General features: G+C 34.6%; 1 protein-coding gene across 5 annotated transcripts in view; it reads left to right on the forward strand.

The window, feature by feature from the left end:
* The first annotated feature begins 2,375 nt into the window (after window positions 1-2,375).
* The window catches only part of LOC145258313 (myocyte-specific enhancer factor 2C-like), a 180,777-nt gene continuing 166,351 nt past the window's right edge, over window positions 2,376-16,801 (forward strand). For 2 of the 5 annotated variants that reach the window (XM_080116388.1, XM_080116382.1), the window contains exon 1: window positions 2,376-2,514. The gene's annotated coding sequence lies outside the window, so the exon portion shown is untranslated. The remainder of the gene's footprint in view (window positions 2,515-16,801) is intronic. The other 3 variants (XM_080116375.1, XM_080116395.1, XM_080116368.1) reach the window with 3 other exon arrangements.

A 16,801-nucleotide genomic window follows, 5' to 3' on the forward strand; every position in this document is an offset into this window, starting at 1 on the left:
AATTTATGAGGTGAATTTATTCGACACAATATGATTCAACCAAAAATAAATAAATAAAAGCTAACGTGAATTAAGATTAAAGTTAAGGTGTTATTGTGGACTCTCACCCCTTTTTAAAAAACTTGTTAAACTTTATGACATATTTACATTCTATGGAGGTCAGGCGCAAACGAACATCCACTAATTTTATTATACCATATTTCTTCAAACTGAAACATAATTATCAAAGTATACTTACGCAAATAGATATGAAAAGTCTTAGTTAAAGGTTGTGCCATATTTCCATGGCGTACACACGCGAACGCAGACCGCACAATTTTATTATACCATCCCTATTTTAGTTGAAACATACTTATCAAAGTATTCTTATGCACATCTATATCAAAAAACCTTGTAAACGTTTTTTTTTTTTCATTTTTTGTTTCCATACTTTGGGGGCCAGGTGCGAACGCTGACCCCACAATTTTAATGAACCACCGTTCTGCCAGATCAAACATACCCATTCTTGATCCTCGATACATCTTCTATCACTATATGCAATCAGTTTATTTTAAATAGTCAACCATATAGGAGCCTATTCGTGACCACACACACACACACACACACACACACACACACACACACACACATACACACACAGACGTTCAGCTTTATATATATATATATATATATATATATATATATATATATATATATATATATATATATACATGGTGGAACGATAAAATTGTCGCCCTAGTAAAGACGACATGATTCCATTTCCATTTGAGGAAACCCGGTTTTCTTTTTTGTTGCAGATAATCTACTTGTTGGCCAGTTGTATACAAATCCCAAAAGCGATAGGAGCTTTCTATCTTGTCTGAAAGTGACACAATGTTCATCAAGCGAGATCGGAGATGCGCCACTGTAAAACTCATGCTCTCTACCGATCCAAGTTATGACAACAGGACCATTGCCAGCACCCTCAAAATGCATCGCTGGATTGCCGCGATTAACAGGAACGTGCTAAGGGTGATGAATACAAAGTTTCCTACCACGGTTATGGTCTTTGGTGTGGTTTCAGGTGAGGGCCATATCATGCCACCTTACATCTTCCAAGTCAGCTTGAAAGTCAACACCAAAGTGTATCTGGGTGTGCTGAAGAGTGTGGTGATCCCTTGGTGCAATCAGGTGGCCGCTGGCAGACCCTGGGTGTGGCAGCAAGAATCGGCGCCAGACCATGTCCAAAGAGATTCAGGTTTGGCTTCAGAAGGAGTACTACGATTTTGTACTCTTCTCTCACTGGTCTCCCTCCTCCCTTGACTTGAACCCGCTGGACTACTTCGTTTAATCATATGTTGAAAACATCACATGACTTCCCACAGCACCAAAGCTAGCCTGATCGCCGCCATCCTCTGAGTATTCGCCAAGCTCCTGTCAGCACTTGTAAAAAAGGCATGCTCCCAGTTCCGGACCCATATCGAGGTGGTGATTAAAAGCGGCAACATTAAGTAGATGTCAGCTGTATTACATAATCAAATTACCTGACTTTATTTTTTTTCAATAAAATTTTAAAATAAAGCTGTAGTGTTGTTTTTTTTTTTTTTTTTTAGGGTGACAAATTTATCGTTCCACCCTGTATAATCCTTCATTTCCTACTTTTGCAATAAACACAATTTTTTAATTAAATGTTCGTGTGGTTTTTGGTCACTATTATCGTCCAAAATGGCCTCTACCAAAGCAAGCGACCACTACATCAATTTCTTTCAGGAAATACTTTGTTCAGGTCGGAATTGATTATATACGTATGTCATCTTATATAGAGATATAACTGTACCTATACGTATGTCATCTTATATAGAGATATAACTCTGTATTGATGTATACAGAGTTATTTTTCTTTGGTTGCAGCAAAAAATGATATTTTGAAAAATAAAAACGGTATGAAAGCAAGCAAAAAAAAAAAGAAAGAAAAAAAACTCAAGAAATTGCAAGTAAAAACACTACCGGACAACCCCGTGTCAGGACAACCAGTTTTACATAAAATGAAACGCGAAAACTACTCGTTCGTTATCGGAATGCACCGAGATTGTAAGAGTTTACGACTATTGGAGTACCAAGCTCCCAAAATGTGGCCAATTAAGATAGGCACTTTTTTTTCATGGCGGCATAATTTGTAAAGGAGCGGCAAATAACTACTAACAAACCGTTTCTCTTCCTGTAGCGCAAACGTGGCTCCTTACATTCATTTGGTCTCTTATATGAAAAAAAAAGAAAGAAACAAGAAAAAAGAAACGCTTTGAAGTATTAGCATTTTATTGCGATCCCCCCTCTCTCTCTCTCTCTCTCTCTCTCTCTCTCTCTCTCTCTCTCTCTCTCTCTCTCTCTCTCTCTCTCTCTCTCTCTCCGTACATAATTAATGGGATATTTACTCGTTGTGCATCTCCTGTTGTTATTTGCCTACATTACTCTCATGACTTCTTCACTTTCGGCCTTGTTTTGATTCCTTTTCTCTGCATCCTCACAGTTCGGCAGGTAACATGTTCAGTCTGACAGGCGTCGACTGAGTTGCTTAGTTTTAATTCTTTCTTATAATGTGAAACACTTATTTACTTTTTTTTTTTTTTTTTTTTTTTCACCTGACTGATTTCTTACTCATCGCGTCAGCTGGTAGAAGTGTCGGGTTTCAGAAGAAGAAAAAGAAGAAGGGAGGGGAAGGGGGGAGTGGGATGAGGAGGGAAACGAAGATAAGAGTAACGAAGGAGTAAAATAAAAGAAATTAATGGAATGAAAATAAACGTAGACTTGTACATTGTTTAGAGTTGGGCAAATAATTCAAATTATGTGCTTAACCTACAGTCCGCAGCAAATATTTTCGACTAGGTTCATGCACAATAACAAACAGACAGACAGACAGACAGACAGACAGACAGATAGATAGATAGATAGATAGATAGATAGATAGATAAGTTTTATTTCATGTATCCACATGCTATAAAGAGATATAATATTTTATGTATCAAGTTTCAATATTGACTTCAACAGTGCTCAATATGCGAGTAGGGTTAGGTAATCACTAGGGCTATGGCAACAGCATATTCTTTTCATTGTTTTAACTCTCAAATATATGTCGGACACAGTTAGACACAGTTAATCAACCGAGAACCACATCACTCTATATAAAAGCAAGATAAAAGTAGGATGTCAACGGATACACACTCGAGAGTCAGAACAATGAAAAGAATATGCTGTAGTCCTAGCCCTATCAATAACTTATGAAAATATATATGGCAATTAAGCTACATAGAATCTTTCGCGTTTCATCCGCATAAGGAATTGTCACTATAAAATTGCATTTTAACCTGACGATTTCCTGTGGTTATGAAACGCAGAAGATTCTGTGTAGCTTAATTGCAATAGATCTATCTATCTATCTATCTATCTGTTTGTTATTGTGCATGAACCCAGCCTAACGAGTCCTTACGGGGATGAAACATGGAAGATTCTTTGTAGCTGAATTGTGGTAGATAGATAGACAGACAGACAGACAAATAGATAGATAGATAGATAGATATTATTTCATGTATCTACACAAAATGTTACAAGTTAGAAAAGCATTTCATCCAAGGCATGAAAATTGTTAAACAAAATGTTTTTACTATAGGCTTTAAAAATAAAGGTACAAGATTCAATTTGAAATTTATTTATCTTCAAAGTGCACTTTTATAAATTTTACAAAGTAAGGTATAAAAATTTAATTTAAATTGAATCAAAAAATTACCTTGGATTTATTTTATGTAATGTGCATTCTGTTGCCCTTTTTAAAAAAAATGATTGAAAATTTTATATCAATATCATTAATTGCTAGATGAAAGATAATGTTTTCGAATTGCAACAAAATGTACATTACATAAAATAAATCCAAGGTAATTTTTTGATTCAATTTAAATTAAATTTTTATACCTTACTTTGTAAAATGTATAAAAGTGCACTTTGAAGATAAATAAATTTCAAATTGAATCTTGTACCTTTATTTTTAAAGCCTATAGTAAAAACATTTTGTTTAACAATTTTCATGCCTTGGATGAAATGCTTTTCTAACTTGTATCTTATCTTTTTAAGATTATATTTTAAAACTCTCCTTCTCTCTATTTCAGTTTGTAGTTCTCCTCACACCACAACCATTTTTTGCAACCCCCTCTTTGTATTATTACAGGTCTGAATATCTCTCTGTTTCAGTTTGTATTTCTCCTCACACCACAACTAATTTTTTGCAACACCCTCTTTGTAATACAGGTCTGAATAATGAGAAAATCTTAATTTTTTTTCACAAAAACTTTAAAATAACTTTCTTAGATTAAATATTTTAAAACTTCTTTCAGAATAGAAACTCTTTAAAATTTAATAAGGAACATATTTCATATAGGTTTCATTAACAAATATTCAGTACATAACGACAAAAAGAGAGATGAAAATTTCAAAAGGACTGTATAACTGGTTACGGTCAATAGTAGTCCTCGCCAGCGAAAGTCTTTGTTATTGTTATTCTATTATTATTATTATTCAAAACATTTTGTGTCCTGCTCTTTCGCACGAGGTCTAATACGAAGATATAATATTTTATGTGTCGAGTTTCAGTATTGACTTCAATAGCGCTCAATACGTAAGCAGAGCTAGGTAATAACTTATGAAAATATATATGGCAATCAAGCTACACAAAATCTTCTGCGTTTCATCCCCAGTGGGACTCATCAGGCTAAAACGCATTTTAGTCACTGAGTAATATTCTGTTCACGTTTATTTTTTTAATTCATTTTCCCTGTTATTTTCTCTTATAATTCTGATACTTGCATTATGGCAGATACTTCTTGATATGAAAAAAGTTGAGAATACGGTCCTATACTGCACTTATCGTATGCAATTTGACTATCTCTGTCAATCGTGTTGCACCCCTGCTTTATTGAAAGGATCTACAGGTTGACAACATTCAGTCAAAGACTTGCTGCTTAGCAGTTTCTCAATGACATATTTTTTATAGAAATCGCTTCAGACAAGACATGAAGCCAGTTGATGTAAGGAGCTACAAAACTCTAATTCAATGTCAAAAACTAGCCCACAATAAGTGTTAGATAGATCATCCATCCAGCACGGCCGCAGCCAAGATTGACCTCACTACAAGAGTTTGTAGTGTAATTCAAATCTTGTTGGTAGCTGAATACTTGATGCTTCGCTATGGCTATCAAGGGTATTTTTTATCATGACGCCATCACTAGATGGGGTGCCCACCACGGCTTAAGAAAGTCCCATCTACCCTCGAGAGAAAGATAGAACGCGCAAGTTTCTCAACGTGGTATTTTTACCTCGCAGTACATACCGCTTCCATTATTCAAAGGTCACCCATCTGGTAATGACCAGGCTCAACGTTGCTTAACTTTGGTGATTTGGTGAAAACTGGTGTGTCAACGTTATTGTGCCATATAAGAAGATAGATCGATAGATACTGGCCTTGAAAACTGATTCTTCTCCGTATTATCTCAGATTCTTCGGACTACTGTTCTCGTCTTGAGTGTCATTTTCAGTAATCTAAAAAATTAAAATAATACGAATAAACAATCCTTCTCTACAATTATATAGATGCAAATGTGTGTGTGTGCGCGCGCGCGAGTTCGTTTCTTATAGACTCTGAAACGGCTGAACAGATTTACTTCAAAATTTACAAAACTTTAGTGTATAAGTCTAGGAGTGATCTCAGTTAAATTTTCAGAATACTCCCGATAATTACCAATCACCAATTATGGAAACCATTATTTTTTTTTTTTTTTTTTTTTTTTTGCACAGTGATCACCACTTATCAAGGCCCGGAAGCCACTCAGGGATAAGGGTTATTGCAAGTACATTACGTTAGTGTGGAGATTTGATGAAGTGTTTACTTAAGGGGGCGGTTCTTAGGAATTTGTTAACATTGGACTTGAAGACATCCAAGTTGTAGTCCGGTGGGAAGCAGGCAAACGGAACAGAGTTCCACAGGCGTGCAGTTCTAAGAAAGAAGCTTTGTTCATGGAATCCGCGTTTTGATTTAGGCACAGATATAGAGTGGGGGAAATTTTTCACAGTGGATTCAGCTAGACGGGTGTTTTTGTGAAAGATTGGCGAGGGGGGACCAGAGATTGGAGTTCAGATGAGCACCTGCCATGGAAATAACGAGAATAATTTAATTTATCTATCATCGGTTAAGCCATTTTCCATGTCGTCGCTTAGCAACAATATTAGAACAACGGGTCATGAAAATTCTACTGTGGGTCAGTTGATAGCGTGTTTTTTTGTTGTTTTTTTTTTTTTTGCATAACGTGGTCTGTAGGTTCAGACTCCGCACGTAAATTTCTTAATTTTTTTTCATTAACTGCAAAGAATTTTATAAAACTTGAAAATTTACGTGTTTTTTTTTTTTTTTTTTTTTTTTGCATGATTTGGTTTGTAGGTTCAAACCCTACATGTAAATTTCTTTATGTTTTTTTTTTTTTTCGTTAACTGGAAAGAAGTTTATATAAAATAATTTTATGAAAGGAACAGTAGGTTCTCTAGAGTGCAATGTAGAATAACATATATTTTGAACTAAGTTACTGCATGAAGGCATGTGAAGCTTTCTCCAGAGCAATTTTTCAGATTTTGACGACAATAAAAATATAGGAGTGTGAATTATTCATTGATCATCATTCAATCTCGGGCAACTTTGGGTTTCCCTGCTAGTAGATAGATAGATAGATAGATAGATAGATAGATAGATAGATAGATAGATAGATAGATAGATAGATAGATAGACAAAATCATATCTTTATTTATGTAAGTTATGTAGTAAATGGCAACCACGCATAATTTTTTTGAACATTTCAAAAAACTGAAGTTGGATAATTAATACCCAATGGCATCATTAGTAAAATAAGATAATTTGGTAAATGTTATTTCATTCTTGATTTACAGACAGACAGGCATCTGTTAGGTCGTCTCATAAGTTCTGACCGGATTTTAATTCTCTGCAATTTAATAGTACATGAGAATTTCTAATGGAATAAAATAAGATTCATATATCATACTAGCTGTCCCTACCAGGCGTTGTCAGGAATGCAACCAAGACATTTTTATTATTATATTTTTTGTGTTTGTTTGCACATTTTTAAACTTAAGGTAAACAACTTCTTTATTATATTCTTTAATTTAAAATGAGTTATCCTCCTTGTTGATTTCGATTTTTATGTGATTATTTAAAAATGTTTCATTGTAGAAGTCGTCTGTGCCGTATTAATAATTTTAAACATAAACTGTTACTAAGTATATTATCATATTGCTAATAATATGGTGCAAAAATAACAAATGAAAATTTTTTCATCAGAAGAAAAGTGTGATTTGTCAGCTTACATACTATTTGAGTCTGACTTTGAAAAGCCGACAAGATAACCTTTTATGTTTGATATACGTATTTAGAAAACTTGATTAAAATTTCACTGTTGAAACCACTACTTCAATTGCTTTAAACGTAATAGATGTTTTGAAACTGAAGCCACCTTTAGAACTGCCAGCAATCATTGCAAAAGAATGATAGAAACTGCGAGATTATCATATGCATATAGTGCATCAAGTGCATCAAGTCCAGCGGCTAGTTCCCATGAGTTTAGGCAAATGAAAAAGCAAGGAAACATTTCACCATTTTGCTTCATTTCCGCACAAGTTTTTGATAAAATTAATTATTTCTCTTAAATTGTATTTTAATTTTGAAATAATTTTTTTATTTTTTGAAGTCATGAAAACCGAACTTTAATGGCGGCCATTCTTTTCCTTCTTTTTGTTGCACTAAAATTGTTATTGTTTTTATTTTTATTGCAAACAAAATCATTGGTTCAATTTAAAATTTTAATTTAAAAAATGTAAAAGGATAACTATTTTATTTTTACAATTAATTACAAATTTTTTCAGCTAGTGTATGATCCATTTCGCTTCATTTTCGTCCAAATTCTTTTCTAAAAAAAAATTTTTTTTTTAAAACTTTTGAAAATTGTGAAAATCAAACTTTAATTCATTGTTTTAATCGTTGTGGGCGATTCAAACAATAATTTATACTTATATAATTTATTTTATTCTTTCTTTAATTTAAAATTTTGAAAATAAACGTCATTTTACGATCAAATATTTATTTACCTCTAATATGACGAAACAAATCTAATTATCTGATCGATTTATTCACGATTATTATAATTATTTTTCATTTAAAGCAATTACTAGGATTATTTACTCACGAGGAGTAATCACACAGGCAAGCATCAAAAAATTTCTTTTTGAGAACAATCTGTGGTGTTCGCTGAAGTTTGAGTGACAACAAGTCTCCTCATATTTCTAGTACTCTCCGCCTCTTTCGATAACATTTTCAGATAAAATTTGCGTTATCACAACAGCTATTTACCATGGATTTCTCGTTGGTAGCAACCATTGATCTTCAGTGGAATTTGAGTGGCAATAAGCCTCCCCAAGATCTCAATCCTCTTCGCACTCATTCAGCAGAGGTCTGATTAGTGCTTTCTCTTCTCGGTTTCTCCATCCTTCTCGACCCTCTTCAATGCCAATCCCCTCTTTTTTGTGTCAATGTTGTTGGATGGGTGGCGGATTAACTTACAATTATAGTTCCAGTTTTCTTGCTTCCATGTGGTGTTTCTTTATGTCTGGCTTGCACCTGTGGCTCATGTATATTAGTTTCTGCATTCAAGGGTTTTCCTTAATATTTCAGCCATTTTTAGCATTATTATCTGCTGTATCTTCTTAGCCATCCCTCTGATTCCAATCTCTCCCATTCTATTTTCAAAGTTTTTTGGTATTGTTCATAGTGCTCCAACTATTATTGGTGTTATCTTAACTTTCTATATCTTCCATATCCATTTCAGCTCTCTGGCCAATTCCATGTATTTGCTCCGCTTCTCCTTGATCTTCACTCTGTGGTCTGCTGGAACGGCAAAATCTACAATCTGGCAGGACTTTTTCTTCTTGTGAACTATTATGACATCCGGTCTTCTTGCTTGGATGGGTTTATCCGTTTGTGTATCCATGTCCCGTAGAATTTTGTGACTTTCATTTTCAAATACAGTTGCCGGTTTGTGCTTGCACCATAGTTGGATTTTCAAGAATTAGTTGTCCGCATAATTCCAAGTGTACTGCCTTCTCCACTTGATCATGTCTATTTTTATATTCTTTTTGGGCTAGTTCGCTGCATTCACTTATTATGTAGTTTATTGTTTCGTCTCTTTGTCCACAGACTCTGCATTTACTGTTTTCTTATGTCTTGTCTACCCTTGCTTTGATGCGGCTGGTTCTAAGTGTGTTATCTTGTGCTGCTGTTATTACGGATTCAGTTTCTATGTTTAGGCTTCCTTTTTGTAGCCATGTCCAAGTGTTTTCATTGGTCTTATCTTTTGTCATCCTTATGAATCGTCCGAGTAGCTGTCATCTTCCCAGTTTTCTTTTCCCGTCACATCTTTTGCCTCATTTTTTTTTTTTTTTTTTTTTTCTATATTGTTCGTTTTTTTCTGTGTCTCTTGCTGAAGTAATTATTCTTTTGGTGTTCAGCATTATGTATTTTTCTCATTCTTTTGTGTGTGTGTGTGTGTGTGTGTGTGTGTGTGTGTGTGTGTGTGTGTGTGTGTGTGTGTGTGTGTTATTTACACAAGCTTCTATATAAACCAGTCCTCTTCCTTCATTTTTTCTTTTCACATAGAGTCGGTCAGTATCATCTCTTAGGGTGTAGCGCATTGTGCATAGTCATGAGTTTCCTGGTCTTCTGGTCGAGATGCCTCAGTTCTTCTTTCATTCAACCTATAAACTGTCCAGATTATCTCACTAGTGTCATAAGGCCTATGTGTTTATACCTTTTATTAGATTTCTACTATATAGTTAGTTTCGAGGAGCTTTCTTGTTCTTCTGGGGTATTCCTTTCCAATTTTCTCTTTCATTTCTGTAATTGCTTCTTCTTCTTCTTCTTCTTCTTCTTATTATTATTATTATTATTATTATTATTATTATTATTGTTGTTGTTGTTGTTGTTGTTGTTGTTGTTGTTGTTGTTGTTGTTGTTGAAGAAGAAGAAGAAGAAGAAGAAGAAGAAGAAGAAGAAGAAGAAGAAGAAGAAGAAGAAGAAAAAAAATTTTTTATTCATTTAATAAGCGGGATTTTCAGAGTGAGTAAAGAAACGTAATTCAGCAGGGTGTTCAAATTAATTAACACCGTTTACATTCTGAAGATTTCAACACCGGAAGTGGTTTGGATGACTCAATATGCTACATCGCCATTAATTCTAATAGATTATATTTTTATCATTTTAACTATACAGGGTGGAACGATAAATTTTTCGCACCAAGAAAACAACACAACAGCTTTATTTTAAAACTTTTATTCAAAAAAACAATTCAAGTAATTTGATTATGTAGTAGAGTTGGTACAAAGTAGTCCAGTGGGTTCAGATTGGGGGGAGCAGAACGGGCAGTTAGAGAAGGGTATAAAGGCGTAGCACTCCTTTTGAAGCCAAGCCTTGGTCTCTTTGGACTTGTGGGCTGGTGCCGAGTCCTGTTGTCACACCCAGAGATCATCACACTCTTCAGCACATCCAGGTACATATTGGTGTTGACTTTCATGCCGACTTCAAAGATGTGAGGTGGCATCATGTGGCCCTAACTTGAAGCCACACCAAAGACCATAATCGTGGCAGGAAACTTTGTTTTCATCACCTTGGGCATGTCTCTGCTATTCGTGGCAATCAAGTGATGCATTTGAGGTGCTGGCAATGGTCCTGTTGTCATAACTTAGATCGTAAGAGAGCATGAGTTGTACAGTGGCGCATCTCTGATCTCGCTTGTTGGACACTGTGTCACTTTCAGGCATGATAGAAGGCTCCTATCGCTCTTGGGATTTGTACACAACTGACCAACTAGTAGATGGTTTGAAACAAAAAAGAAAACCGGTTTTCATCAAACGGAAATGGAATTATGTTGTCATTTCTAGGGTGACAATTTTATCGTTCCAGCCTGTAATACCCTCTCTCTTACTCTATATTTCTACCTTAGTCAACCCCCTCTTTTTACCCTCTCTCTCTCTCTCTCTCTCTCTCTCATTCTCTTCCTATCTTTTATTTTCAAACCTCTCCATCTCACTATCTCTTTCTCTCTCTTGCTCTCTCCCCACTTCTCTATTTATTTATCTCAGTCCAACAATCCCCAATCCTCTCTCTCCTTATTGCACATATTTATCTTAGTCAACCCCCTCCCTCTTCCTCTCCCCCTCTTCCTCTCCTTTATTACTTCATTTTCAAACCTTTCCATTTCACTATCTCATTATTTATCTATGATAAAATCTGATCCGGTTGAAGTTATAAATTCAATAACAGAATTTCCTTTTGCACGAATTCTTCGACAGAATCGTTCCACTCGCAATGATTGCATATCTTTTGCGGCAATGGATATTCTTAAGTTGCCCACATTCCATTTACGCGTTTATCGCAATGGAAATTCTATTTTAAAATTTTAGCATGACAGACAGACCAACGGACAGAGCCTCTCACCAAAATACAATGACACGTGAAAAAAAATGTCTACGATTCCCACGAGTGGCAATCTCTTTATGATAAAGTCTATATCCACCTATCTATCTTTCAACATAAGAGCAGTAAGGTATAATTACTAGAAAGGAAATATGTTATGTAGCATTCATGGGAGTCGCATGAAAAAAAGTCGGTATGAGTGCAGTTTACGACCCGGGCTGAAAGCGACGTTTCATCGGCATCTTCCGGCAGTTTATGTAAACAGCCGGAAAAAGGTCGAATGAAAACTTTGTGGTCTAAAAATCAAAATGAGAAGACGTTATCAAACAGGAAATATCAATGAAAAAATTATGTATTGTTTGACAAAGACTTTATCGAATTGGAAAAATTGAAAAAGAAAAAAAATTGAAATCAAAAACAAAAAAACAGCCATCGTATTGTAATTTTAATGGAAAGATATATATATATATATATATATATATATATATATATATATATATATATATATATATATATATTTGGAACTTCTACACTTTATCGCCAAAAATGGAGACGCCATTTTTGGGGCACCTGTTATTAAAATCAGAGAGAGAAATCAATATTTTAAACTATGACCGAAGCATAATATAAATAATTAAAAAAAAATTAAACAATATAATGATTACTTCCGGAAAGAACTAATTACTACGTGCCCTAGCGTAGTATGAACACACCCAACCGCCCCATGTTAAGAAAAGCTTTCAAGGTTGGTCCGAAAGCCGTTCTTAACATGGGAGGTTGGGTGTGTGGCGTTAGAGCACTTAGTAATTAGTTCTTTCCGGAAGTAATCATTATATAGTTTAATTGTTTTTATTCATATCATACTTCGGTCATAGTTTAAAGTACTGATTTCTCCCTCTGATTTTAAAGACAAGTGCCCGAAAAAAATGGCGTCTCCATTTTCGGCGATAAACTGTAGAAGCGCCTCGTTTATGAAGAAAATATAATGAAAACAACTGTTAATTTTTTTCTGATTATTTATTTATCTTATTATTTTTTTTTTCTGATACAACTTTTTTAGATTAGGGTTAGGTTGTTTTTATTTGTTTGTTTGTTTGTTTGTTTGTTTGTTTGTTTTTATTGTTGTGTGGTGTTATTGTTGTTATTTTTTGTTTGTTTGTTTGTTGGTTTGTTTTTTAGTAGGATGAGGGTGAAAAAGAGCATGTTCTGAAACTTATACACCTTTAGTGTATAAGTTTTCTTTTCCAACAAAATTCAATAATTCTTTCCGGAGACTGAACCGTCTGTCCCAACTCCATGCAACTCCTGATATTCCTCCAATCAATTTTCTTGACTTGTTGAATGTCATGCTATATTCAGTTCACTATTGATAATTGTCGTCTGCTGTAATCTGATTGGTTAAGCGTTATCTTACCGTTTACGCACACTGCCAAAAGATGCTAACGAAAAGCACCGGTACCAAAAAAAAAAAAAAAAAAAAAAAAAGTCTGCAATCCTTCATACGTGACAATTCTAATATTCTATAATGAATGATGGCGAGGCTGTTCAGAGATTTTTTAGGCCAGAGTGTGTTTATTCTAGTATGCTTGCTTCTCAAAGCCACACCTGACCTTGTGTCTAACCTCCCCTTTTGTTAAAATTACAAAGTAAATATATCTGCGATATTGAGATTTCTTTAAGATTTCTTTCCATTCCATTTATAAAATTAGAATATTTTATCGCCGTTTTATGCACCAAAATTTTCAATAGCTCCGACACGTTCTTCTCTTGATTCTGTACTGATTTTGCGTGTGGTGGCTTTTCAATTTATGAATTGTCCTTCAATTGTTTTAATAAAATATTACTGTTTAATTTGGTGCACTTATTTTTATTTATTTTCTGTTTACTTGCCTCTCCATGAGGGCAGGGTTGGACACAAGGTCGGTTTTTAATGTGTGTGTGGGGGGGGGCATCTCTGGTTAGTCTCAAAAATAAAAAAATCTCTCAGTCATGAAGGATTTCTCCTCCGTTAACCGAGACCAAAAAAGTGAGATGCAGCATCAGAACAGATACTACACTTTGATCTTTACCGCACGTATTATCATTTATCTTATCTCTGTTTTTATGTCTACTGTGCACTTTTAGCTTTTTTGTTTTTCGAACTTTAACACGTGACAAATCAACCATTCTTTTGCCAAATCACTTTAGCCCAATGCGTAGTATCTGTTGTGATACTGCGCTTCACTTTTTTCACTTCATTTTTTTTTTTTTTTTTGTCTCGGTTAGTGGAGGAGAAATTTTTCACCACTGATACATTTTTTTTTTGTTACTAACCAGAGTGCCCCTTTTTGGGGAGCTGGTATCCCCCCACATTGAAAGCCGACCTTGTGTCTAAATCTGTCCTCGTGGGGAAGCAATTAAACAAAACAAAAAAAATTTTTTTTTTTAAATTTACTCTAATCCAATCATCACTCTACTGATTTCTCAGAGGAGCCACTAATCTAGAAAAAAATCGGTAAGTGTTGTGACCCAGAAAAATCATTAAGAAAGACTCGCACGCGGATATTGTTTAGAAAAATGTATTTGAATTTACAACAAAAGAAAATCTATGGAGAGTTGCAGTACTTAAGGCCAATATGGCATATGAAGAGTGACTCTCTAAAGTGATATCTCTCGGTATATAAGCATTTATTTGCTTCCACACGAAAGCAAAATGTGACACAAGGTTATTTTTAATGTGGGAGGGGGACCAGTTTAGGGAAGGTAATGGTTTTACTTTCATAATAAAAGAGATTAAAGAACGCAGCACAAAAGAACAACAAACTTCTTTTTAACAGTAACATTTGGAAATATTTATTAGAGGCAGGAACTGGCAGGTCGGACTGTAAAAAAGGAAGAAGGAACAGAAAGTTCTTTTGTGGTGGTCGTCGGTCAGTCAGTACTGTGTCGTCCCCAGCTGATAGCAGTTGTCTCCAGTGGAGGCCGTCAATGCTAGAGCAAGATGTCCGGTGGACAGCGGACGAGAGAAGAAGTGTTGCTAGGCTGAAAGTCTGGTTCTTACTGACTGGCGTTCCCTCAAGACTTTTTAGAGAGCAGATGAATCAATGCGCTCTGTTAGCTGATAGGTCAGCATGTGACCGAAGAACTCAAAGGGGGGGGAGCATTGATTCACCAGAGAACATAGTTCTCTATAATTGCTACACCAGTTCCCCAAAACGGGGCTCTCTGGAAGTAGGCAAAAATAAAAATTACTATAGTATAGAAGGCTTTCCCTTACATTGACTAAAGATAAATTAACTTAAATGTAGCATCAAAACAGATACTACGCTGTGATTTTGCCCCGGACGCCAGAACGACTTATGAAAGTTTTTCTATTGTGTATGGATGAGTCACCGCAATAGTAAATTAGCTAACATGTTATGTGCTTTCTCCCTTCTTCTTATCTCAACTGATGGTATCAGATCAGGCTGTCTGAAGATATTGACTTACTGACCTAAAATGCACCAAATATGCATTTTATTTCATTTTATTTTATTTTCCCTTCTCAAAACTCAATCATGTTCTACAAAGTCAAAAACAAAGACAATTTTCCTCTACAAAACAATTAAATCAAACACCATGAATAAATATTTGAAAAGATATAAACGACTTGAGGCGTAAAAACTTTTTTCCAAAATTACTGAATTCAGTATTAAACAACCTGAAAAGGGTTGATATGGCGTAATACAAAACAACCAAGCCAAACTAAACTCCACAAATAAATACTTGAAGCATAAAAGCCTTTTCCAAAATTACTGCATTCGGCATAAAATAACCCAAAAGAATTGATATGCTGTAAAACAAAACAACCAAACCAAACACCATGAATAAATATTTAAAGATATAAAGAACTTGACACATAAAAACCGTTTTTCTAAATTACTGGAGTCAGAATTAAATAACACGAAAAGGGTTGATATGCTGTTAAACAATTCCAAAAACTAATTCCCTTAGCTCAATATACAGGGTGGGCCAAAAGTCACTGACCCATTTTAATTTTAAATAACTCTTTTATTTCTAAGTATTTTTTTTTTAATTTTTAATATTTTTTTATTTTTTCAGATCCTGAAAATTAATTATGGAAAAATTCAGTATCGTCCAACATACAAAAATTGTACAATTTTACTATCAAAACCAAGGCTCAATAATTCAAATTGCCCATCTCGTTCTCCTGATCTCACTGACTTTTTCTTGTGGAGATATCTAAACTAAAAAGTTGTCAACAAGCCTCAATCTTTAATATAGCTAAAGGAAAACATAAATAGAGAAATAAGAGAAATGAGGCCAGAAACTTTGGAAAAGGTTATGGCAGAGGTAATCAAAAAAGCTCAAATTTTTGAAGCAGAAAATGGAAGGCATTTTGCAGTTATTTTTCACATTTAACAATACAAAAGTTTCTCAAACTTATTAAGGTAAAATAAAGTTTATCGCCTTTATTTTATGATACTATAATTTCATGCATATAACTGTTTAAATAAAAAAGTTATTTAAAATTAAAATGGGTCAGTGACTTTTGGCCCACCCTGTATAATCATGATTTGGTTAGTTTAACGAATTGCATCTTTCAGAGAGTGCAAATGTATTCAAGGAAAAAGTTCGACATTTGTTTTTTTGGTATAGAATTTCACTGATATCGGTCTTGTCGACAGTCAATATGTTTGTTTAGCAATAAAAGAGGTGTGTGTTTGGGGTCTGCTCATCTGTGACATATGTTGTGAACACTTCTGATGCGATCAACCAGTTCAACAAAACAAGAAACAAAAAGGGACAAGTAGAAACGAAAAGTAATTCTTGGAGATTTAATCAATCTGACGACTTAAAGCAAAGAGAAAGACACATAAACAAAAATGGAAGTTCTGAAGATACTTAATCAGCTCTTTTTTTTACTTTAAGGTGACAAAATAAGGGAGGTAAATTATCTATACTTATTCTCCATATATAATATTTTCCTTGCAGAAATTCCCCTTTGGGCCAAAGTACCGTAGGTTTTCAACAACGGATGTCACATACAAATTTATTACATCTAGACTATTAGCCACTATCTTATGTAACTTTAGAAGAACATTTAAACACACGTAGTCGTTATAATAAAAATCATACATTTAATCCTGAGAGCAATATCATCACAATCGCAACCATCTTCAGAGGAATTAGTTCCTATTTTTCCCTCTAAATAACAAGTCCTCCTACCCCCCCCCAGTTATCACCGGGGGGGGGGGAATTCTGCACTTTCGA

This window comes from Euprymna scolopes, chromosome 33 (genome assembly GCF_053919585.1).
Source record: "Euprymna scolopes isolate OS-2025 chromosome 33, ASM5391958v1, whole genome shotgun sequence".
NCBI classification, from domain to species: Eukaryota; Metazoa; Mollusca; class Cephalopoda; order Sepiida; family Sepiolidae; genus Euprymna; species Euprymna scolopes.